The sequence below is a fragment of the Garra rufa genome, chromosome 1 (assembly GCF_049309525.1).
Source record: "Garra rufa chromosome 1, GarRuf1.0, whole genome shotgun sequence".
Lineage (NCBI taxonomy): Eukaryota > Metazoa > Chordata > Actinopteri > Cypriniformes > Cyprinidae > Garra > Garra rufa.
The window spans coordinates 105,709,512-105,731,673 of NC_133361.1; the positions used below are offsets into that span (position 1 = coordinate 105,709,512).

General features: G+C 40.9%; 32 non-coding genes across 32 annotated transcripts; all 32 read left to right on the top strand.

The window, feature by feature from the left end:
• The first annotated feature begins 766 nt into the window (after positions 1–766).
• Positions 767–885, top strand: LOC141301609 (5S ribosomal RNA). Its single transcript, XR_012342201.1, has one exon. It is a non-coding gene; the product is annotated as a 5S ribosomal RNA (ribosomal RNA).
• A 753-nt stretch (positions 886–1,638) lies between these two features.
• Positions 1,639–1,757, top strand: LOC141301616 (5S ribosomal RNA). The gene has a single exon (XR_012342202.1). It is a non-coding gene; the product is annotated as a 5S ribosomal RNA (ribosomal RNA).
• Positions 1,758–2,510: 753 nt separating this feature from the next.
• Positions 2,511–2,629, top strand: LOC141301624 (5S ribosomal RNA). The gene has a single exon (XR_012342204.1). It is a non-coding gene; the product is annotated as a 5S ribosomal RNA (ribosomal RNA).
• A 753-nt stretch (positions 2,630–3,382) lies between these two features.
• On the top strand, positions 3,383–3,501 carry LOC141318060 (5S ribosomal RNA). Its single transcript, XR_012352399.1, has one exon. It is a non-coding gene; the product is annotated as a 5S ribosomal RNA (ribosomal RNA).
• A 753-nt stretch (positions 3,502–4,254) lies between these two features.
• LOC141301631 (5S ribosomal RNA) lies at positions 4,255–4,373 on the top strand. Its single transcript, XR_012342205.1, has one exon. It is a non-coding gene; the product is annotated as a 5S ribosomal RNA (ribosomal RNA).
• Positions 4,374–4,457: 84 nt separating this feature from the next.
• Positions 4,458–4,576, top strand: LOC141295947 (5S ribosomal RNA). The gene has a single exon (XR_012341167.1). It is a non-coding gene; the product is annotated as a 5S ribosomal RNA (ribosomal RNA).
• A 753-nt stretch (positions 4,577–5,329) lies between these two features.
• On the top strand, positions 5,330–5,448 carry LOC141301637 (5S ribosomal RNA). Its single transcript, XR_012342206.1, has one exon. It is a non-coding gene; the product is annotated as a 5S ribosomal RNA (ribosomal RNA).
• A 753-nt stretch (positions 5,449–6,201) lies between these two features.
• LOC141301645 (5S ribosomal RNA) lies at positions 6,202–6,320 on the top strand. Its single transcript, XR_012342207.1, has one exon. It is a non-coding gene; the product is annotated as a 5S ribosomal RNA (ribosomal RNA).
• An 84-nt stretch (positions 6,321–6,404) lies between these two features.
• On the top strand, positions 6,405–6,523 carry LOC141301652 (5S ribosomal RNA). Its single transcript, XR_012342208.1, has one exon. It is a non-coding gene; the product is annotated as a 5S ribosomal RNA (ribosomal RNA).
• An 84-nt stretch (positions 6,524–6,607) lies between these two features.
• On the top strand, positions 6,608–6,726 carry LOC141301659 (5S ribosomal RNA). Its single transcript, XR_012342209.1, has one exon. It is a non-coding gene; the product is annotated as a 5S ribosomal RNA (ribosomal RNA).
• A 753-nt stretch (positions 6,727–7,479) lies between these two features.
• Positions 7,480–7,598, top strand: LOC141301666 (5S ribosomal RNA). The gene has a single exon (XR_012342210.1). It is a non-coding gene; the product is annotated as a 5S ribosomal RNA (ribosomal RNA).
• Positions 7,599–8,351: 753 nt separating this feature from the next.
• LOC141301674 (5S ribosomal RNA) lies at positions 8,352–8,470 on the top strand. The gene has a single exon (XR_012342212.1). It is a non-coding gene; the product is annotated as a 5S ribosomal RNA (ribosomal RNA).
• An 84-nt stretch (positions 8,471–8,554) lies between these two features.
• LOC141295952 (5S ribosomal RNA) lies at positions 8,555–8,673 on the top strand. The gene has a single exon (XR_012341168.1). It is a non-coding gene; the product is annotated as a 5S ribosomal RNA (ribosomal RNA).
• Positions 8,674–8,757: 84 nt separating this feature from the next.
• Positions 8,758–8,876, top strand: LOC141301690 (5S ribosomal RNA). Its single transcript, XR_012342217.1, has one exon. It is a non-coding gene; the product is annotated as a 5S ribosomal RNA (ribosomal RNA).
• A 753-nt stretch (positions 8,877–9,629) lies between these two features.
• Positions 9,630–9,748, top strand: LOC141318460 (5S ribosomal RNA). The gene has a single exon (XR_012352776.1). It is a non-coding gene; the product is annotated as a 5S ribosomal RNA (ribosomal RNA).
• A 753-nt stretch (positions 9,749–10,501) lies between these two features.
• Positions 10,502–10,620, top strand: LOC141301697 (5S ribosomal RNA). Its single transcript, XR_012342218.1, has one exon. It is a non-coding gene; the product is annotated as a 5S ribosomal RNA (ribosomal RNA).
• An 84-nt stretch (positions 10,621–10,704) lies between these two features.
• LOC141301703 (5S ribosomal RNA) lies at positions 10,705–10,823 on the top strand. Its single transcript, XR_012342219.1, has one exon. It is a non-coding gene; the product is annotated as a 5S ribosomal RNA (ribosomal RNA).
• An 84-nt stretch (positions 10,824–10,907) lies between these two features.
• LOC141301711 (5S ribosomal RNA) lies at positions 10,908–11,026 on the top strand. The gene has a single exon (XR_012342220.1). It is a non-coding gene; the product is annotated as a 5S ribosomal RNA (ribosomal RNA).
• Positions 11,027–11,779: 753 nt separating this feature from the next.
• On the top strand, positions 11,780–11,898 carry LOC141301717 (5S ribosomal RNA). Its single transcript, XR_012342221.1, has one exon. It is a non-coding gene; the product is annotated as a 5S ribosomal RNA (ribosomal RNA).
• A 753-nt stretch (positions 11,899–12,651) lies between these two features.
• LOC141301721 (5S ribosomal RNA) lies at positions 12,652–12,770 on the top strand. Its single transcript, XR_012342222.1, has one exon. It is a non-coding gene; the product is annotated as a 5S ribosomal RNA (ribosomal RNA).
• Positions 12,771–13,523: 753 nt separating this feature from the next.
• Positions 13,524–13,642, top strand: LOC141301727 (5S ribosomal RNA). The gene has a single exon (XR_012342223.1). It is a non-coding gene; the product is annotated as a 5S ribosomal RNA (ribosomal RNA).
• Positions 13,643–14,395: 753 nt separating this feature from the next.
• Positions 14,396–14,514, top strand: LOC141301734 (5S ribosomal RNA). Its single transcript, XR_012342224.1, has one exon. It is a non-coding gene; the product is annotated as a 5S ribosomal RNA (ribosomal RNA).
• Positions 14,515–15,267: 753 nt separating this feature from the next.
• On the top strand, positions 15,268–15,386 carry LOC141318061 (5S ribosomal RNA). The gene has a single exon (XR_012352400.1). It is a non-coding gene; the product is annotated as a 5S ribosomal RNA (ribosomal RNA).
• Positions 15,387–16,139: 753 nt separating this feature from the next.
• LOC141301742 (5S ribosomal RNA) lies at positions 16,140–16,258 on the top strand. Its single transcript, XR_012342225.1, has one exon. It is a non-coding gene; the product is annotated as a 5S ribosomal RNA (ribosomal RNA).
• A 753-nt stretch (positions 16,259–17,011) lies between these two features.
• On the top strand, positions 17,012–17,130 carry LOC141301749 (5S ribosomal RNA). The gene has a single exon (XR_012342227.1). It is a non-coding gene; the product is annotated as a 5S ribosomal RNA (ribosomal RNA).
• Positions 17,131–17,883: 753 nt separating this feature from the next.
• Positions 17,884–18,002, top strand: LOC141318062 (5S ribosomal RNA). Its single transcript, XR_012352401.1, has one exon. It is a non-coding gene; the product is annotated as a 5S ribosomal RNA (ribosomal RNA).
• A 753-nt stretch (positions 18,003–18,755) lies between these two features.
• On the top strand, positions 18,756–18,874 carry LOC141301764 (5S ribosomal RNA). Its single transcript, XR_012342230.1, has one exon. It is a non-coding gene; the product is annotated as a 5S ribosomal RNA (ribosomal RNA).
• An 84-nt stretch (positions 18,875–18,958) lies between these two features.
• LOC141314153 (5S ribosomal RNA) lies at positions 18,959–19,077 on the top strand. Its single transcript, XR_012350100.1, has one exon. It is a non-coding gene; the product is annotated as a 5S ribosomal RNA (ribosomal RNA).
• An 84-nt stretch (positions 19,078–19,161) lies between these two features.
• On the top strand, positions 19,162–19,280 carry LOC141317514 (5S ribosomal RNA). The gene has a single exon (XR_012351889.1). It is a non-coding gene; the product is annotated as a 5S ribosomal RNA (ribosomal RNA).
• Positions 19,281–20,033: 753 nt separating this feature from the next.
• LOC141301770 (5S ribosomal RNA) lies at positions 20,034–20,152 on the top strand. The gene has a single exon (XR_012342231.1). It is a non-coding gene; the product is annotated as a 5S ribosomal RNA (ribosomal RNA).
• A 753-nt stretch (positions 20,153–20,905) lies between these two features.
• On the top strand, positions 20,906–21,024 carry LOC141301777 (5S ribosomal RNA). The gene has a single exon (XR_012342233.1). It is a non-coding gene; the product is annotated as a 5S ribosomal RNA (ribosomal RNA).
• Positions 21,025–21,777: 753 nt separating this feature from the next.
• Positions 21,778–21,896, top strand: LOC141318063 (5S ribosomal RNA). The gene has a single exon (XR_012352402.1). It is a non-coding gene; the product is annotated as a 5S ribosomal RNA (ribosomal RNA).
• Positions 21,897–22,162: the final 266 nt, after the last annotated feature.

Consider the following 22,162-nt stretch of genomic DNA (forward strand, 5'->3'; position numbering starts at 1 on the left):
GGTGCTGTAAGCTTTTGCCTTTTCTTCACTATTTATATAATATGCTGGCTTTTAGAAAGACGTGTTTTACCGCTCTATTTATTACAATCATTTAAATGTATTATAGAGTTTTAAGTGTTTTACATGTTTTTTAGGCCATTTTATTACTCTTAACATTTTAAGTGAGTGTGCGTCTTTAAAAAATGGATGGTTGGCCTGCCATGTGACTAGACACATGACAGGAAGCAGGAAGTACAACTGTATAAGAGAGCAGCATGACAAACAAAGGACAGTCACCAAACTGTTGGATTGAGGAGTTGCTAATTTTAGAGCTCACCTTTCCATTCACCACCTGCAAACTTTGGATTACACTTTCTGTGGATTGTATATACACCGGTGGACACTCACATTGGACTTATCAACACACTGGGATTCTTGGACTGTTTTTAGGGTATGGACAAATGAACTGTATTCTTTTAACAGCGTTTACCTCGTTTTATCGTGTTGTTTTAAAGTCTTTTATGTGAACCTTGTAAATAAACCAAATCTATTTAAACCAATCTTCTTTTATGTCTCATTCTTTTAACCACTAGTCATCTCTCACAGTTAAATCTGACCCCATTTTAGTCTTGTAACTCGGCTGATAAGGCCGATTGTTACACTTGGATGGGAGACCGCCTGGGATTACCAGGTGCTGTAAGCTTTTGCCTTTTCTTCACTATTTATATAATATGCTGGCTTTTACGGAGGCTGATCTTTAAATAGCCCACTTTTTGGAGCAGCCCTCGCTTACGGCCATACCGCGCTGAGAGCGCCCGATCTCGTCTGATCTCGGAAGCTAAGCAGCGTCGGGCCTGCTTAGTACTTGGATGGGAGACCGCCTGGGAATACCAGGTGCTGTAAGCTTTTGCCTTTTCTTCACTATTTATATAATATGCTGGCTTTTAGAAAGACGTGTTTTACCGCTCTATTTATTACAATCATTTAAATGTATTATAGAGTTTTAAGTGTTTTACATGTTTTTTAGGCCATTTTATTACTCTTAACATTTTAAGTGAGTGTGTGTCTTTAAAAAATGGATGGTTGGCCTGCCATGTGACTAGACACATGACAGGAAGCAGGAAGTACAACTGTATAAGAGAGCAGCATGACAAACAAAGGACAGTCACCAAACTGTTGGATTGAGGAGTTGCTAATTTTAGAGCTCACCTTTCCATTCACCACCTGCAAACTTTGGATTACACTTTCTGTGGATTGTATATACACCGGTGGACACTCACATTGGACTTATCAACACACTGGGATTCTTGGACTGTTTTTAGGGTATGGACAAATGAACTGTATTCTTTTAACAGCGTTTACCTCGTTTTATCGTGTTGTTTTAAAGTCTTTTATGTGAACCTTGTAAATAAACCAAATCTATTTAAACCAATCTTCTTTTATGTCTCATTCTTTTAACCACTAGTCATCTCTCACAGTTAAATCTGACCCCATTTTAGTCTTGTAACTCGGCTGATAAGGCCGATTGTTACACTTGGATGGGAGACCGCCTGGGATTACCAGGTGCTGTAAACTTTTGCCTTTTCTTCACTATTTATATAATATGCTGGCTTTTACGGAGGCTGATCTTTAAATAGCCCACTTTTTGGAGCAGCCCTCGCTTACGGCCATACCGCGCTGAGAGCGCCCGATCTCGTCTGATCTCGGAAGCTAAGCAGCGTCGGGCCTGCTTAGTACTTGGATGGGAGACCGCCTGGGAATACCAGGTGCTGTAAGCTTTTGCCTTTTCTTCACTATTTATATAATATGCTGGCTTTTAGAAAGACGTGTTTTACCGCTCTATTTATTACAATCATTTAAATGTATTATAGAGTTTTAAGTGTTTTACATGTTTTTTAGGCCATTTTATTACTCTTAACATTTTAAGTGAGTGTGCGTCTTTAAAAAATGGATGGTTGGCCTGCCATGTGACTAGACACATGACAGGAAGCAGGAAGTACAACTGTATAAGAGAGCAGCATGACAAACAAAGGACAGTCACCAAACTGTTGGATTGAGGAGTTGCTAATTTTAGAGCTCACCTTTCCATTCACCACCTGCAAACTTTGGATTACACTTTCTGTGGATTGTATATACACCGGTGGACACTCACATTGGACTTATCAACACACTGGGATTCTTGGACTGTTTTTAGGGTATGGACAAATGAACTGTATTCTTTTAACAGCGTTTACCTCGTTTTATCGTGTTGTTTTAAAGTCTTTTATGTGAACCTTGTAAATAAACCAAATCTATTTAAACCAATCTTCTTTTATGTCTCATTCTTTTAACCACTAGTCATCTCTCACAGTTAAATCTGACCCCATTTTAGTCTTGTAACTCGGCTGATAAGGCCGATTGTTACACTTGGATGGGAGACCGCCTGGGATTACCAGGTGCTGTAAGCTTTTGCCTTTTCTTCACTATTTATATAATATGCTGGCTTTTACGGAGGCTGATCTTTAAATAGCCCACTTTTTGGAGCAGCCCTCGCTTACGGCCATACCGCGCTGAGAGCGCCCGATCTCGTCTGATCTCGGAAGCTAAGCAGCGTCGGGCCTGCTTAGTACTTGGATGGGAGACCGCCTGGGAATACCAGGTGCTGTAAGCTTTTGCCTTTTCTTCACTATTTATATAATATGCTGGCTTTTAGAAAGACGTGTTTTACCGCTCTATTTATTACAATCATTTAAATGTATTATAGAGTTTTAAGTGTTTTACATGTTTTTTAGGCCATTTTATTACTCTTAACATTTTAAGTGAGTGTGTGTCTTTAAAAAATGGATGGTTGGCCTGCCATGTGACTAGACACATGACAGGAAGCAGGAAGTACAACTGTATAAGAGAGCAGCATGACAAACAAAGGACAGTCACCAAACTGTTGGATTGAGGAGTTGCTAATTTTAGAGCTCACCTTTCCATTCACCACCTGCAAACTTTGGATTACACTTTCTGTGGATTGTATATACACCGGTGGACACTCACATTGGACTTATCAACACACTGGGATTCTTGGACTGTTTTTAGGGTATGGACAAATGAACTGTATTCTTTTAACAGCGTTTACCTCGTTTTATCGTGTTGTTTTAAAGTCTTTTATGTGAACCTTGTAAATAAACCAAATCTATTTAAACCAATCTTCTTTTATGTCTCATTCTTTTAACCACTAGTCATCTCTCACAGTTAAATCTGATCCCATTTTAGTCTTGTAACTCGGCTGATAAGGCCGATTGTTACACTTGGATGGGAGACCGCCTGGGAATACCAGGTGCTGTAAGCTTTTGCCTTTTCTTCACTATTTATATAATATGCTGGCTTTTACGGAGGCTGATCTTTAAATAGCCCACTTTTTGGAGCAGCCCTCGCTTACGGTCATTCCGCGCTGAGAGCGCCCGATCTCGTCTGATCTCGGAAGCTAAGCAGCGTCGGGCCTGCTTAGTACTTGGATGGGAGACCGCCTGGGAATACCAGGTGCTGTAAGCTTTTGCCTTTTCTTCACTATTTATATAATATGCTGGCTTTTAGAAAGACGTGTTTTACCGCTCTATTTATTACAATCATTTAAATGTATTATAGAGTTTTAAGTGTTTTACATGTTTTTTAGGCCATTTTATTACTCTTAACATTTTAAGTGAGTGTGTGTCTTTAAAAAATGGATGGTTGGCCTGCCATGTGACTAGACACATGACAGGAAGCAGGAAGTACAACTGTATAAGAGAGCAGCATGACAAACAAAGGACAGTCACCAAACTGTTGGATTGAGGAGTTGCTAATTTTAGAGCTCACCTTTCCATTCACCACCTGCAAACTTTGGATTACACTTTCTGTGGATTGTATATACACCGGTGGACACTCACATTGGACTTATCAACACACTGGGATTCTTGGACTGTTTTTAGGGTATGGACAAATGAACTGTATTCTTTTAACAGCGTTTACCTCGTTTTATCGTGTTGTTTTAAAGTCTTTTATGTGAACCTTGTAAATAAACCAAATCTATTTAAACCAATCTTCTTTTATGTCTCATTCTTTTAACCACTAGTCATCTCTCACAGTTAAATCTGACCCCATTTTAGTCTTGTAACTCGGCTGATAAGGCCGATTGTTACACTTGGATGGGAGACCGCCTGGGATTACCAGGTGCTGTAAGCTTTTGCCTTTTCTTCACTATTTATATAATATGCTGGCTTTTACGGAGGCTGATCTTTAAATAGCCCACTTTTTGGAGCAGCCCTCGCTTACGGCCATACCGCGCTGAGAGCGCCCGATCTCGTCTGATCTCGGAAGCTAAGCAGCGTCGGGCCTGCTTAGTACTTGGATGGGAGACCGCCTGGGAATACCAGGTGCTGTAAGCTTTTGCCTTTTCTTCACTATTTATATAATATGCTGGCTTTTACGGAGGCTGATCTTTAAATAGCCCACTTTTTGGAGCAGCCCTCGCTTACGGCCATACCGCGCTGAGAGCGCCCGATCTCGTCTGATCTCGGAAGTTAAGCAGCGTCGGGCCTGCTTAGTACTTGGATGGGAGACCGCCTGGGAATACCAGGTGCTGTAAGCTTTTGCCTTTTCTTCACTATTTATATAATATGCTGGCTTTTAGAAAGACGTGTTTTACCGCTCTATTTATTACAATCATTTAAATGTATTATAGAGTTTTAAGTGTTTTACATGTTTTTTAGGCCATTTTATTACTCTTAACATTTTAAGTGAGTGTGTGTCTTTAAAAAATGGATGGTTGTCCTGCCATGTGACTAGACACATGACAGGAAGCAGGAAGTACAACTGTATAAGAGAGCAGCATGACAAACAAAGGACAGTCACCAAACTGTTGGATTGAGGAGTTGCTAATTTTAGAGCTCACCTTTCCATTCACCACCTGCAAACTTTGGATTACACTTTCTGTGGATTGTATATACACCGGTGGACACTCACATTGGACTTATCAACACACTGGGATTCTTGGACTGTTTTTAGGGTATGGACAAATGAACTGTATTCTTTTAACAGCGTTTACCTCGTTTTATCGTGTTGTTTTAAAGTCTTTTATGTGAACCTTGTAAATAAACCAAATCTATTTAAACCAATCTTCTTTTATGTCTCATTCTTTTAACCACTAGTCATCTCTCACAGTTAAATCTGACCCCATTTTAGTCTTGTAACTCGGCTGATAAGGCCGATTGTTACACTTGGATGGGAGACCGCCTGGGATTACCAGGTGCTGTAAACTTTTGCCTTTTCTTCACTATTTATATAATATGCTGGCTTTTACGGAGGCTGATCTTTAAATAGCCCACTTTTTGGAGCAGCCCTCGCTTACGGCCATACCGCGCTGAGAGCGCCCGATCTCGTCTGATCTCGGAAGCTAAGCAGCGTCGGGCCTGCTTAGTACTTGGATGGGAGACCGCCTGGGAATACCAGGTGCTGTAAGCTTTTGCCTTTTCTTCACTATTTATATAATATGCTGGCTTTTAGAAAGACGTGTTTTACCGCTCTATTTATTACAATCATTTAAATGTATTATAGAGTTTTAAGTGTTTTACATGTTTTTTAGGCCATTTTATTACTCTTAACATTTTAAGTGAGTGTGCGTCTTTAAAAAATGGATGGTTGGCCTGCCATGTGACTAGACACATGACAGGAAGCAGGAAGTACAACTGTATAAGAGAGCAGCATGACAAACAAAGGACAGTCACCAAACTGTTGGATTGAGGAGTTGCTAATTTTAGAGCTCACCTTTCCATTCACCACCTGCAAACTTTGGATTACACTTTCTGTGGATTGTATATACACCGGTGGACACTCACATTGGACTTATCAACACACTGGGATTCTTGGACTGTTTTTAGGGTATGGACAAATGAACTGTATTCTTTTAACAGCGTTTACCTCGTTTTATCGTGTTGTTTTAAAGTCTTTTATGTGAACCTTGTAAATAAACCAAATCTATTTAAACCAATCTTCTTTTATGTCTCATTCTTTTAACCACTAGTCATCTCTCACAGTTAAATCTGACCCCATTTTAGTCTTGTAACTCGGCTGATAAGGCCGATTGTTACACTTGGATGGGAGACCGCCTGGGATTACCAGGTGCTGTAAGCTTTTGCCTTTTCTTCACTATTTATATAATATGCTGGCTTTTACGGAGGCTGATCTTTAAATAGCCCACTTTTTGGAGCTGCCCTCGCTTACGGCCATACCGCGCTGAGAGCGCCCGATCTCGTCTGATCTCGGAAGCTAAGCAGCGTCGGGCCTGCTTAGTACTTGGATGGGAGACCGCCTGGGAATACCAGGTGCTGTAAGCTTTTGCCTTTTCTTCACTATTTATATAATATGCTGGCTTTTACGGAGGCTGATCTTTAAATAGCCCACTTTTTGGAGCAGCCCTCGCTTACGGCCATACCGCGCTGAGAGCGCCCGATCTCGTCTGATCTCGGAAGCTAAGCAGCGTCGGGCCTGCTTAGTACTTGGATGGGAGACCGCCTGGGAATACCAGGTGCTGTAAGCTTTTGCCTTTTCTTCACTATTTATATAATATGCTGGCTTTTACGGAGGCTGATCTTTAAATAGCCCACTTTTTGGAGCAGCCCTCGCTTACGGCCATACCGCGCTGAGAGCGCCCGATCTCGTCTGATCTCGGAAGCTAAGCAGCGTCGGGCCTGCTTAGTACTTGGATGGGAGACCGCCTGGGAATACCAGGTGCTGTAAGCTTTTGCCTTTTCTTCACTATTTATATAATATGCTGGCTTTTAGAAAGACGTGTTTTACCGCTCTATTTATTACAATCATTTAAATGTATTATAGAGTTTTAAGTGTTTTACATGTTTTTTAGGCCATTTTATTACTCTTAACATTTTAAGTGAGTGTGTGTCTTTAAAAAATGGATGGTTGGCCTGCCATGTGACTAGACACATGACAGGAAGCAGGAAGTACAACTGTATAAGAGAGCAGCATGACAAACAAAGGACAGTCACCAAACTGTTGGATTGAGGAGTTGCTAATTTTAGAGCTCACCTTTCCATTCACCACCTGCAAACTTTGGATTACACTTTCTGTGGATTGTATATACACCGGTGGACACTCACATTGGACTTATCAACACACTGGGATTCTTGGACTGTTTTTAGGGTATGGACAAATGAACTGTATTCTTTTAACAGCGTTTACCTCGTTTTATCGTGTTGTTTTAAAGTCTTTTATGTGAACCTTGTAAATAAACCAAATCTATTTAAACCAATCTTCTTTTATGTCTCATTCTTTTAACCACTAGTCATCTCTCACAGTTAAATCTGACCCCATTTTAGTCTTGTAACTCGGCTGATAAGGCCGATTGTTACACTTGGATGGGAGACCGCCTGGGATTACCAGGTGCTGTAAGCTTTTGCCTTTTCTTCACTATTTATATAATATGCTGGCTTTTACGGAGGCTGATCTTTAAATAGCCCACTTTTTGGAGCAGCCCTCGCTTACGGCCATACCGCGCTGAGAGCGCCCGATCTCGTCTGATCTCGGAAGCTAAGCAGCGTCGGGCCTGCTTAGTACTTGGATGGGAGACCGCCTGGGAATACCAGGTGCTGTAAGCTTTTGCCTTTTCTTCACTATTTATATAATATGCTGGCTTTTAGAAAGACGTGTTTTACCGCTCTATTTATTACAATCATTTAAATGTATTATAGAGTTTTAAGTGTTTTACATGTTTTTTAGGCCATTTTATTACTCTTAACATTTTAAGTGAGTGTGTGTCTTTAAAAAATGGATGGTTGGCCTGCCATGTGACTAGACACATGACAGGAAGCAGGAAGTACAACTGTATAAGAGAGCAGCATGACAAACAAAGGACAGTCACCAAACTGTTGGATTGAGGAGTTGCTAATTTTAGAGCTCACCTTTCCATTCACCACCTGCAAACTTTGGATTACACTTTCTGTGGATTGTATATACACCGGTGGACACTCACATTGGACTTATCAACACACTGGGATTCTTGGACTGTTTTTAGGGTATGGACAAATGAACTGTATTCTTTTAACAGCGTTTACCTCGTTTTATCGTGTTGTTTTAAAGTCTTTTATGTGAACCTTGTAAATAAACCAAATCTATTTAAACCAATCTTCTTTTATGTCTCATTCTTTTAACCACTAGTCATCTCTCACAGTTAAATCTGATCCCATTTTAGTCTTGTAACTCGACTGATAAGGCCGATTGTTACACTTGGATGGGAGACCGCCTGGGAATACCAGGTGCTGTAAGCTTTTGCCTTTTCTTCACTATTTATATAATATGCTGGCTTTTACGGAGGCTGATCTTTAAATAGCCCACTTTTTGGAGCAGCCCTCGCTTACGGCCATACCGCGCTGAGAGCGCCCGATCTCGTCTGATCTCGGAAGCTAAGCAGCGTCGGGCCTGCTTAGTACTTGGATGGGAGACCGCCTGGGAATACCAGGTGCTGTAAGCTTTTGCCTTTTCTTCACTATTTATATAATATGCTGGCTTTTACGGAGGCTGATCTTTAAATAGCCCACTTTTTGGAGCAGCCCTCGCTTACGGCCATACCGCGCTGAGAGCGCCCGATCTCGTCTGATCTCGGAAGTTAAGCAGCGTCGGGCCTGCTTAGTACTTGGATGGGAGACCGCCTGGGAATACCAGGTGCTGTAAGCTTTTGCCTTTTCTTCACTATTTATATAATATGCTGGCTTTTACGGAGGCTGATCTTTAAATAGCCCACTTTTTGGAGCAGCCCTCGCTTACGGCCATACCGCGCTGAGAGCGCCCGATCTCGTCTGATCTCGGAAGCTAAGCAGCGTCGGGCCTGCTTAGTACTTGGATGGGAGACCGCCTGGGAATACCAGGTGCTGTAAGCTTTTGCCTTTTCTTCACTATTTATATAATATGCTGGCTTTTAGAAAGACGTGTTTTACCGCTCTATTTATTACAATCATTTAAATGTATTATAGAGTTTTAAGTGTTTTACATGTTTTTTAGGCCATTTTATTACTCTTAACATTTTAAGTGAGTGTGTGTCTTTAAAAAATGGATGGTTGGCCTGCCATGTGACTAGACACATGACAGGAAGCAGGAAGTACAACTGTATAAGAGAGCAGCATGACAAACAAAGGACAGTCACCAAACTGTTGGATTGAGGAGTTGCTAATTTTAGAGCTCACCTTTCCATTCACCACCTGCAAACTTTGGATTACACTTTCTGTGGATTGTATATACACCGGTGGACACTCACATTGGACTTATCAACACACTGGGATTCTTGGACTGTTTTTAGGGTATGGACAAATGAACTGTATTCTTTTAACAGCGTTTACCTCGTTTTATCGTGTTGTTTTAAAGTCTTTTATGTGAACCTTGTAAATAAACCAAATCTATTTAAACCAATCTTCTTTTATGTCTCATTCTTTTAACCACTAGTCATCTCTCACAGTTAAATCTGACCCCATTTTAGTCTTGTAACTCGGCTGATAAGGCCGATTGTTACACTTGGATGGGAGACCGCCTGGGATTACCAGGTGCTGTAAGCTTTTGCCTTTTCTTCACTATTTATATAATATGCTGGCTTTTACGGAGGCTGATCTTTAAATAGCCCACTTTTTGGAGCAGCCCTCGCTTACGGCCATACCGCGCTGAGAGCGCCAGATCTCGTCTGATCTCGGAAGCTAAGCAGCGTCGGGCCTGCTTAGTACTTGGATGGGAGACCGCCTGGGAATACCAGGTGCTGTAAGCTTTTGCCTTTTCTTCACTATTTATATAATATGCTGGCTTTTAGAAAGACGTGTTTTACCGCTCTATTTATTACAATCATTTAAATGTATTATAGAGTTTTAAGTGTTTTACATGTTTTTTAGGCCATTTTATTACTCTTAACATTTTAAGTGAGTGTGTGTCTTTAAAAAATGGATGGTTGGCCTGCCATGTGACTAGACACATGACAGGAAGCAGGAAGTACAACTGTATAAGAGAGCAGCATGACAAACAAAGGACAGTCACCAAACTGTTGGATTGAGGAGTTGCTAATTTTAGAGCTCACCTTTCCATTCACCACCTGCAAACTTTGGATTACACTTTCTGTGGATTGTATATACACCGGTGGACACTCACATTGGACTTATCAACACACTGGGATTCTTGGACTGTTTTTAGGGTATGGACAAATGAACTGTATTCTTTTAACAGCGTTTACCTCGTTTTATTGTGTTGTTTTAAAGTCTTTTATGTGAACCTTGTAAATAAACCAAATCTATTTAAACCAATCTTCTTTTATGTCTCATTCTTTTAACCACTAGTCATCTCTCACAGTTAAATCTGACCCCATTTTAGTCTTGTAACTCGGCTGATAAGGCCGATTGTTACACTTGGATGGGAGACCGCCTGGGATTACCAGGTGCTGTAAGCTTTTGCCTTTTCTTCACTATTTATATAATATGCTGGCTTTTACGGAGGCTGATCTTTAAATAGCCCACTTTTTGGAGCAGCCCTCGCTTACGGCCATACCGCGCTGAGAGCGCCCGATCTCGTCTGATCTCGGAAGCTAAGCAGCGTCGGGCCTGCTTAGTACTTGGATGGGAGACCGCCTGGGAATACCAGGTGCTGTAAGCTTTTGCCTTTTCTTCACTATTTATATAATATGCTGGCTTTTACGGAGGCTGATCTTTAAATAGCCCACTTTTTGGAGCAGCCCTCGCTTACGGCCATACCGCGCTGAGAGCGCCCGATCTCGTCTGATCTCGGAAGCTAAGCAGCGTCGGGCCTGCTTAGTACTTGGATGGGAGACCGCCTGGGAATACCAGGTGCTGTAAGCTTTTGCCTTTTCTTCACTATTTATATAATATGCTGGCTTTTACGGAGGCTGATCTTTAAATAGCCCATTTTTTGGAGCAGCCCTCGCTTACGGCCATACCGCGCTGAGAGCGCCCGATCTCGTCTGATCTCGGAAGCTAAGCAGCGTCGGGCCTGCTTAGTACTTGGATGGGAGACCGCCTGGGAATACCAGGTGCTGTAAGCTTTTGCCTTTTCTTCACTATTTATATAATATGCTGGCTTTTAGAAAGACGTGTTTTACCGCTCTATTTATTACAATCATTTAAATGTATTATAGAGTTTTAAGTGTTTTACATGTTTTTTAGGCCATTTTATTACTCTTAACATTTTAAGTGAGTGTGTGTCTTTAAAAAATGGATGGTTGGCCTGCCATGTGACTAGACACATGACAGGAAGCAGGAAGTACAACTGTATAAGAGAGCAGCATGACAAACAAAGGACAGTCACCAAACTGTTGGATTGAGGAGTTGCTAATTTTAGAGCTCACCTTTCCATTCACCACCTGCAAACTTTGGATTACACTTTCTGTGGATTGTATATACACCGGTGGACACTCACATTGGACTTATCAACACACTGGGATTCTTGGACTGTTTTTAGGGTATGGACAAATGAACTGTATTCTTTTAACAGCGTTTACCTCGTTTTATCGTGTTGTTTTAAAGTCTTTTATGTGAACCTTGTAAATAAACCAAATCTATTTAAACCAATCTTCTTTTATGTCTCATTCTTTTAACCACTAGTCATCTCTCACAGTTAAATCTGACCCCATTTTAGTCTTGTAACTCGGCTGATAAGGCCGATTGTTACACTTGGATGGGAGACCGCCTGGGATTACCAGGTGCTGTAAGCTTTTGCCTTTTCTTCACTATTTATATAATATGCTGGCTTTTACGGAGGCTGATCTTTAAATAGCCCACTTTTTGGAGCAGCCCTCGCTTACGGCCATACCGCGCTGAGAGCGCCCGATCTCGTCTGATCTCGGAAGCTAAGCAGCGTCGGGCCTGCTTAGTACTTGGATGGGAGACCGCCTGGGAATACCAGGTGCTGTAAGCTTTTGCCTTTTCTTCACTATTTATATAATATGCTGGCTTTTAGAAAGACGTGTTTTACCGCTCTATTTATTACAATCATTTAAATGTATTATAGAGTTTTAAGTGTTTTACATGTTTTTTAGGCCATTTTATTACTCTTAACATTTTAAGTGAGTGTGTGTCTTTAAAAAATGGATGGTTGGCCTGCCATGTGACTAGACACATGACAGGAAGCAGGAAGTACAACTGTATAAGAGAGCAGCATGACAAACAAAGGACAGTCACCAAACTGTTGGATTGAGGAGTTGCTAATTTTAGAGCTCACCTTTCCATTCACCACCTGCAAACTTTGGATTACACTTTCTGTGGATTGTATATACACCGGTGGACACTCACATTGGACTTATCAACACACTGGGATTCTTGGACTGTTTTTAGGGTATGGACAAATGAACTGTATTCTTTTAACAGCGTTTACCTCGTTTTATCGTGTTGTTTTAAAGTCTTTTATGTGAACCTTGTAAATAAACCAAATCTATTTAAACCAATCTTCTTTTATGTCTCATTCTTTTAACCACTAGTCATCTCTCACAGTTAAATCTGACCCCATTTTAGTCTTGTAACTCGGCTGATAAGGCCGATTGTTACACTTGGATGGGAGACCGCCTGGGATTACCAGGTGCTGTAAGCTTTTGCCTTTTCTTCACTATTTATATAATATGCTGGCTTTTACGGAGGCTGATCTTTAAATAGCCCACTTTTTGGAGCAGCCCTCGCTTACGGCCATACCGCGCTGAGAGCGCCCGATCTCGTCTGATCTCGGAAGCTAAGCAGCGTCGGGCCTGCTTAGTACTTGGATGGGAGACCGCCTGGGAATACCAGGTGCTGTAAGCTTTTGCCTTTTCTTCACTATTTATATAATATGCTGGCTTTTAGAAAGACGTGTTTTACCGCTCTATTTATTACAATCATTTAAATGTATTATAGAGTTTTAAGTGTTTTACATGTTTTTTAGGCCATTTTATTACTCTTAACATTTTAAGTGAGTGTGCGTCTTTAAAAAATGGATGGTTGGCCTGCCATGTGACTAGACACATGACAGGAAGCAGGAAGTACAACTGTATAAGAGAGCAGCATGACAAAGAAAGGACAGTCACCAAACTGTTGGATTGAGGAGTTGCTAATTTTAGAGCTCACCTTTCCATTCACCACCTGCAAACTTTGGATTACACTTTCTGTGGATTGTATATACACCGGTGGACACTCACATTGGACTTATCAACACACTGGGATTCTTGGACTGTTTTTAGGGTATGGACAAATGAACTGTATTCTTTTAACAGCGTTTACCTCGTTTTATCGTGTTGTTTTAAAGTCTTTTATGTGAACCTTGTAAATAAACCAAATCTATTTAAACCAATCTTCTTTTATGTCTCATTCTTTTAACCACTAGTCATCTCTCACAGTTAAATCTGACCCCATTTTAGTCTTGTAACTCGGCTGATAAGGCCGATTGTTACACTTGGATGGGAGACCGCCTGGGATTACCAGGTGCTGTAAGCTTTTGCCTTTTCTTCACTATTTATATAATATGCTGGCTTTTACGGAGGCTGATCTTTAAATAGCCCACTTTTTGGAGCAGCCCTCGCTTACGGCCATACCGCGCTGAGAGCGCCCGATCTCGTCTGATCTCGGAAGCTAAGCAGCGTCGGGCCTGCTTAGTACTTGGATGGGAGACCGCCTGGGAATACCAGGTGCTGTAAGCTTTTGCCTTTTCTTCACTATTTATATAATATGCTGGCTTTTAGAAAGACGTGTTTTACCGCTCTATTTATTACAATCATTTAAATGTATTATAGAGTTTTAAGTGTTTTACATGTTTTTTAGGCCATTTTATTACTCTTAACATTTTAAGTGAGTGTGCGTCTTTAAAAAATGGATGGTTGGCCTGCCATGTGACTAGACACATGACAGGAAGCAGGAAGTACAACTGTATAAGAGAGCAGCATGACAAACAAAGGACAGTCACCAAACTGTTGGATTGAGGAGTTGCTAATTTTAGAGCTCACCTTTCCATTCACCACCTGCAAACTTTGGATTACACTTTCTGTGGATTGTATATACACCGGTGGACACTCACATTGGATTTATCAACACACTGGGATTCTTGGACTGTTTTTAGGGTATGGACAAATGAACTGTATTCTTTTAACAGCGTTTACCTCGTTTTATCGTGTTGTTTTAAAGTCTTTTATGTGAACCTTGTAAATAAACCAAATCTATTTAAACCAATCTTCTTTTATGTCTCATTCTTTTAACCACTAGTCATCTCTCACAGTTAAATCTGACCCCATTTTAGTCTTGTAACTCGGCTGATAAGGCCGATTGTTACACTTGGATGGGAGACCGCCTGGGATTACCAGGTGCTGTAAGCTTTTGCCTTTTCTTCACTATTTATATAATATGCTGGCTTTTACGGAGGCTGATCTTTAAATAGCCCACTTTTTGGAGCAGCCCTCGCTTACGGCCATACCGCGCTGAGAGCGCCCGATCTCGTCTGATCTCGGAAGCTAAGCAGCGTCGGGCCTGCTTAGTACTTGGATGGGAGACCGCCTGGGAATACCAGGTGCTGTAAGCTTTTGCCTTTTCTTCACTATTTATATAATATGCTGGCTTTTAGAAAGACGTGTTTTACCGCTCTATTTATTACAATCATTTAAATGTATTATAGAGTTTTAAGTGTTTTACATGTTTTTTAGGCCATTTTATTACTCTTAACATTTTAAGTGAGTGTGTGTCTTTAAAAAATGGATGGTTGGCCTGCCATGTGACTAGACACATGACAGGAAGCAGGAAGTACAACTGTATAAGAGAGCAGCATGACAAACAAAGGACAGTCACCAAACTGTTGGATTGAGGAGTTGCTAATTTTAGAGCTCACCTTTCCATTCACCACCTGCAAACTTTGGATTACACTTTCTGTGGATTGTATATACACCGGTGGACACTCACATTGGACTTATCAACACACTGGGATTCTTGGACTGTTTTTAGGGTATGGACAAATGAACTGTATTCTTTTAACAGCGTTTACCTCGTTTTATCGTGTTGTTTTAAAGTCTTTTATGTGAACCTTGTAAATAAACCAAATCTATTTAAACCAATCTTCTTTTATGTCTCATTCTTTTAACCACTAGTCATCTCTCACAGTTAAATCTGATCCCATTTTAGTCTTGTAACTCGGCTGATAAGGCCGATTGTTACACTTGGATGGGAGACCGCCTGGGAATACCAGGTGCTGTAAGCTTTTGCCTTTTCTTCACTATTTATATAATATGCTGGCTTTTACGGAGGCTGATCTTTAAATAGCCCACTTTTTGGAGCAGCCCTCGCTTACGGTCATTCCGCGCTGAGAGCGCCCGATCTCGTCTGATCTCGGAAGCTAAGCAGCGTCGGGCCTGCTTAGTACTTGGATGGGAGACCGCCTGGGAATACCAGGTGCTGTAAGCTTTTGCCTTTTCTTCACTATTTATATAATATGCTGGCTTTTAGAAAGACGTGTTTTACCGCTCTATTTATTACAATCATTTAAATGTATTATAGAGTTTTAAGTGTTTTACATGTTTTTTAGGCCATTTTATTACTCTTAACATTTTAAGTGAGTGTGTGTCTTTAAAAAATGGATGGTTGGCCTGCCATGTGACTAGACACATGACAGGAAGCAGGAAGTACAACTGTATAAGAGAGCAGCATGACAAACAAAGGACAGTCACCAAACTGTTGGATTGAGGAGTTGCTAATTTTAGAGCTCACCTTTCCATTCACCACCTGCAAACTTTGGATTACACTTTCTGTGGATTGTATATACACCGGTGGACACTCACATTGGACTTATCAACACACTGGGATTCTTGGACTGTTTTTAGGGTATGGACAAATGAACTGTATTCTTTTAACAGCGTTTACCTCGTTTTATCGTGTTGTTTTAAAGTCTTTTATGTGAACCTTGTAAATAAACCAAATCTATTTAAACCAATCTTCTTTTATGTCTCATTCTTTTAACCACTAGTCATCTCTCACAGTTAAATCTGACCCCATTTTAGTCTTGTAACTCGGCTGATAAGGCCGATTGTTACACTTGGATGGGAGACCGCCTGGGATTACCAGGTGCTGTAAGCTTTTGCCTTTTCTTCACTATTTATATAATATGCTGGCTTTTACGGAGGCTGATCTTTAAATAGCCCACTTTTTGGAGCAGCCCTCGCTTACGGCCATACCGCGCTGAGAGCGCCCGATCTCGTCTGATCTCGGAAGCTAAGCAGCGTCGGGCCTGCTTAGTACTTGGATGGGAGACCGCCTGGGAATACCAGGTGCTGTAAGCTTTTGCCTTTTCTTCACTATTTATATAATATGCTGGCTTTTAGAAAGACGTGTTTTACCGCTCTATTTATTACAATCATTTAAATGTATTATAGAGTTTTAAGTGTTTTACATGTTTTTTAGGCCATTTTATTACTCTTAACATTTTAAGTGAGTGTGCGTCTTTAAAAAATGGATGGTTGGCCTGCCATGTGACTAGACACATGACAGGAAGCAGGAAGTACAACTGTATAAGAGAGCAGCATGACAAACAAAGGACAGTCACCAAACTGTTGGATTGAGGAGTTGCTAATTTTAGAGCTCACCTTTCCATTCACCACCTGCAAACTTTGGATTACACTTTCTGTGGATTGTATATACACCGGTGGACACTCACATTGGACTTATCAACACACTGGGATTCTTGGACTGTTTTTAGGGTATGGACAAATGAACTGTATTCTTTTAACAGCGTTTACCTCGTTTTATCGTGTTGTTTTAAAGTCTTTTATGTGAACCTTGTAAATAAACCAAATCTATTTAAACCAATCTTCTTTTATGTCTCATTCTTTTAACCACTAGTCATCTCTCACAGTTAAATCTGACCCCATTTTAGTCTTGTAACTCGGCTGATAAGGCCGATTGTTACACTTGGATGGGAGACCGCCTGGGATTACCAGGTGCTGTAAGCTTTTGCCTTTTCTTCACTATTTATATAATATGCTGGCTTTTACGGAGGCTGATCTTTAAATAGCCCACTTTTTGGAGCAGCCCTCGCTTACGGCCATACCGCGCTGAGAGCGCCCGATCTCGTCTGATCTCGGAAGCTAAGCAGCGTCGGGCCTGCTTAGTACTTGGATGGGAGACCGCCTGGGAATACCAGGTGCTGTAAGCTTTTGCCTTTTCTTCACTATTTATATAATATGCTGGCTTTTAGAAAGACGTGTTTTACCGCTCTATTTATTACAATCATTTAAATGTATTATAGAGTTTTAAGTGTTTTACATGTTTTTTAGGCCATTTTATTACTCTTAACATTTTAAGTGAGTGTGTGTCTTTAAAAAATGGATGGTTGGCCTGCCATGTGACTAGACACATGACAGGAAGCAGGAAGTACAACTGTATAAGAGAGCAGCATGACAAACAAAGGACAGTCACCAAACTGTTGGATTGAGGAGTTGCTAATTTTAGAGCTCACCTTTCCATTCACCACCTGCAAACTTTGGATTACACTTTCTGTGGATTGTATATACACCGGTGGACACTCACATTGGACTTATCAACACACTGGGATTCTTGGACTGTTTTTAGGGTATGGACAAATGAACTGTATTCTTTTAACAGCGTTTACCTCGTTTTATCGTGTTGTTTTAAAGTCTTTTATGTGAACCTTGTAAATAAACCAAATCTATTTAAACCAATCTTCTTTTATGTCTCATTCTTTTAACCACTAGTCATCTCTCACAGTTAAATCTGATCCCATTTTAGTCTTGTAACTCGGCTGATAAGGCCGATTGTTACACTTGGATGGGAGACCGCCTGGGAATACCAGGTGCTGTAAGCTTTTGCCTTTTCTTCACTATTTATATAATATGCTGGCTTTTACGGAGGCTGATCTTTAAATAGCCCACTTTTTGGAGCAGCCCTCGCTTACGGTCATTCCGCGCTGAGAGCGCCCGATCTCGTCTGATCTCGGAAGCTAAGCAGCGTCGGGCCTGCTTAGTACTTGGATGGGAGACCGCCTGGGAATACCAGGTGCTGTAAGCTTTTGCCTTTTCTTCACTATTTATATAATATGCTGGCTTTTAGAAAGACGTGTTTTACCGCTCTATTTATTACAATCATTTAAATGTATTATAGAGTTTTAAGTGTTTTACATGTTTTTTAGGCCATTTTATTACTCTTAACATTTTAAGTGAGTGTGTGTCTTTAAAAAATGGATGGTTGGCCTGCCATGTGACTAGACACATGACAGGAAGCAGGAAGTACAACTGTATAAGAGAGCAGCATGACAAACAAAGGACAGTCACCAAACTGTTGGATTGAGGAGTTGCTAATTTTAGAGCTCACCTTTCCATTCACCACCTGCAAACTTTGGATTACACTTTCTGTGGATTGTATATACACCGGTGGACACTCACATTGGACTTATCAACACACTGGGATTCTTGGACTGTTTTTAGGGTATGGACAAATGAACTGTATTCTTTTAACAGCGTTTACCTCGTTTTATCGTGTTGTTTTAAAGTCTTTTATGTGAACCTTGTAAATAAACCAAATCTATTTAAACCAATCTTCTTTTATGTCTCATTCTTTTAACCACTAGTCATCTCTCACAGTTAAATCTGACCCCATTTTAGTCTTGTAACTCGGCTGATAAGGCCGATTGTTACACTTGGATGGGAGACCGCCTGGGATTACCAGGTGCTGTAAGCTTTTGCCTTTTCTTCACTATTTATATAATATGCTGGCTTTTACGGAGGCTGATCTTTAAATAGCCCACTTTTTGGAGCTGCCCTCGCTTACGGCCATACCGCGCTGAGAGCGCCCGATCTCGTCTGATCTCGGAAGCTAAGCAGCGTCGGGCCTGCTTAGTACTTGGATGGGAGACCGCCTGGGAATACCAGGTGCTGTAAGCTTTTGCCTTTTCTTCACTATTTATATAATATGCTGGCTTTTACGGAGGCTGATCTTTAAATAGCCCACTTTTTGGAGCAGTCCTCGCTTACGGCCATACCGCGCTGAGAGCGCCCGATCTCGTCTGATCTCGGAAGCTAAGCAGCGTCGGGCCTGCTTAGTACTTGGATGGGAGACCGCCTGGGAATACCCGGTGCTGTAAGCTTTTGCCTTTTCTTCACTATTTATATAATATGCTGGCTTTTACGGAGGCTGATCTTTAAATAGCCCACTTTTTGGAGCAGCCCTCGCTTACGGCCATACCGTGCTGAGAGCGCCCGATCTCGTCTGATCTCGGAAGCTAAGCAGCGTCGGGCCTGCTTAGTACTTGGATGGGAGACCGCCTGGGAATACCAGGTGCTGTAAGCTTTTGCCTTTTCTTCACTATTTATATAATATGCTGGCTTTTAGAAAGACGTGTTTTACCGCTCTATTTATTACAATCATTTAAATGTATTATAGAGTTTTAAGTGTTTTACATGTTTTTTAGGCCATTTTATTACTCTTAACATTTTAAGTGAGTGTGTGTCTTTAAAAAATGGATGGTTGGCCTGCCATGTGACTAGACACATGACAGGAAGCAGGAAGTACAACTGTATAAGAGAGCAGCATGACAAACAAAGGACAGTCACCAAACTGTTGGATTGAGGAGTTGCTAATTTTAGAGCTCACCTTTCCATTCACCACCTGCAAACTTTGGATTACACTTTCTGTGGATTGTATATACACCGGTGGACACTCACATTGGACTTATCAACACACTGGGATTCTTGGACTGTTTTTAGGGTATGGACAAATGAACTGTATTCTTTTAACAGCGTTTACCTCGTTTTATCGTGTTGTTTTAAAGTCTTTTATGTGAACCTTGTAAATAAACCAAATCTATTTAAACCAATCTTCTTTTATGTCTCATTCTTTTAACCACTAGTCATCTCTCACAGTTAAATCTGACCCCATTTTAGTCTTGTAACTCGGCTGATAAGGCCGATTGTTACACTTGGATGGGAGACCGCCTGGGATTACCAGGTGCTGTAAGCTTTTGCCTTTTCTTCACTATTTATATAATATGCTGGCTTTTACGGAGGCTGATCTTTAAATAGCCCACTTTTTGGAGCAGCCCTCGCTTACGGCCATACCGCGCTGAGAGCGCCCGATCTCGTCTGATCTCGGAAGCTAAGCAGCGTCGGGCCTGCTTAGTACTTGGATGGGAGACCGCCTGGGAATACCAGGTGCTGTAAGCTTTTGCCTTTTCTTCACTATTTATATAATATGCTGGCTTTTAGAAAGACGTGTTTTACCGCTCTATTTATTACAATCATTTAAATGTATTATAGAGTTTTAAGTGTTTTACATGTTTTTTAGGCCATTTTATTACTCTTAACATTTTAAGTGAGTGTGCGTCTTTAAAAAATGGATGGTTGGCCTGCCATGTGACTAGACACATGACAGGAAGCAGGAAGTACAACTGTATAAGAGAGCAGCATGACAAACAAAGGACAGTCACCAAACTGTTGGATTGAGGAGTTGCTAATTTTAGAGCTCACCTTTCCATTCACCACCTGCAAACTTTGGATTACACTTTCTGTGGATTGTATATACACCGGTGGACACTCACATTGGATTTATCAACACACTGGGATTCTTGGACTGTTTTTAGGGTATGGACAAATGAACTGTATTCTTTTAACAGCGTTTACCTCGTTTTATCGTGTTGTTTTAAAGTCTTTTATGTGAACCTTGTAAATAAACCAAATCTATTTAAACCAATCTTCTTTTATGTCTCATTCTTTTAACCACTAGTCATCTCTCACAGTTAAATCTGACCCCATTTTAGTCTTGTAACTCGGCTGATAAGGCCGATTGTTACACTTGGATGGGAGACCGCCTGGGATTACCAGGTGCTGTAAGCTTTTGCCTTTTCTTCACTATTTATATAATATGCTGGCTTTTACGGAGGCTGATCTTTAAATAGCCCACTTTTTGGAGCAGCCCTCGCTTACGGCCATACCGCGCTGAGAGCGCCCGATCTCGTCTGATCTCGGAAGCTAAGCAGCGTCGGGCCTGCTTAGTACTTGGATGGGAGACCGCCTGGGAATACCAGGTGCTGTAAGCTTTTGCCTTTTCTTCACTATTTATATAATATGCTGGCTTTTAGAAAGACGTGTTTTACCGCTCTATTTATTACAATCATTTAAATGTATTATAGAGTTTTAAGTGTTTTACATGTTTTTTAGGCCATTTTATTACTCTTAACATTTTAAGTGAGTGTGTGTCTTTAAAAAATGGATGGTTGGCCTGCCATGTGACTAGACACATGACAGGAAGCAGGAAGTACAACTGTATAAGAGAGCAGCATGACAAACAAAGGACAGTCACCAAACTGTTGGATTGAGGAGTTGCTAATTTTAGAGCTCACCTTTCCATTCACCACCTGCAAACTTTGGATTACACTTTCTGTGGATTGTATATACACCGGTGGACACTCACATTGGACTTATCAACACACTGGGATTCTTGGACTGTTTTTAGGGTATGGACAAATGAACTGTATTCTTTTAACAGCGTTTACCTCGTTTTATCGTGTTGTTTTAAAGTCTTTTATGTGAACCTTGTAAATAAACCAAATCTATTTAAACCAATCTTCTTTTATGTCTCATTCTTTTAACCACTAGTCATCTCTCACAGTTAAATCTGATCCCATTTTAGTCTTGTAACTCGGCTGATAAGGCCGATTGTTACACTTGGATGGGAGACCGCCTGGGAATACCAGGTGCTGTAAGCTTTTGCCTTTTCTTCACTATTTATATAATATGCTGGCTTTTACGGAGGCTGATCTTTAAATAGCCCACTTTTTGGAGCAGCCCTCGCTTACGGTCATTCCGCGCTGAGAGCGCCCGATCTCGTCTGATCTCGGAAGCTAAGCAGCGTCGGGCCTGCTTAGTACTTGGATGGGAGACCGCCTGGGAATACCAGGTGCTGTAAGCTTTTGCCTTTTCTTCACTATTTATATAATATGCTGGCTTTTAGAAAGACGTGTTTTACCGCTCTATTTATTACAATCATTTAAATGTATTATAGAGTTTTAAGTGTTTTACATGTTTTTTAGGCCATTTTATTACTCTTAACATTTTAAGTGAGTGTGTGTCTTTAAAAAATGGATGGTTGGCCTGCCATGTGACTAGACACATGACAGGAAGCAGGAAGTACAACTGTATAAGAGAGCAGCATGACAAACAAAGGACAGTCACCAA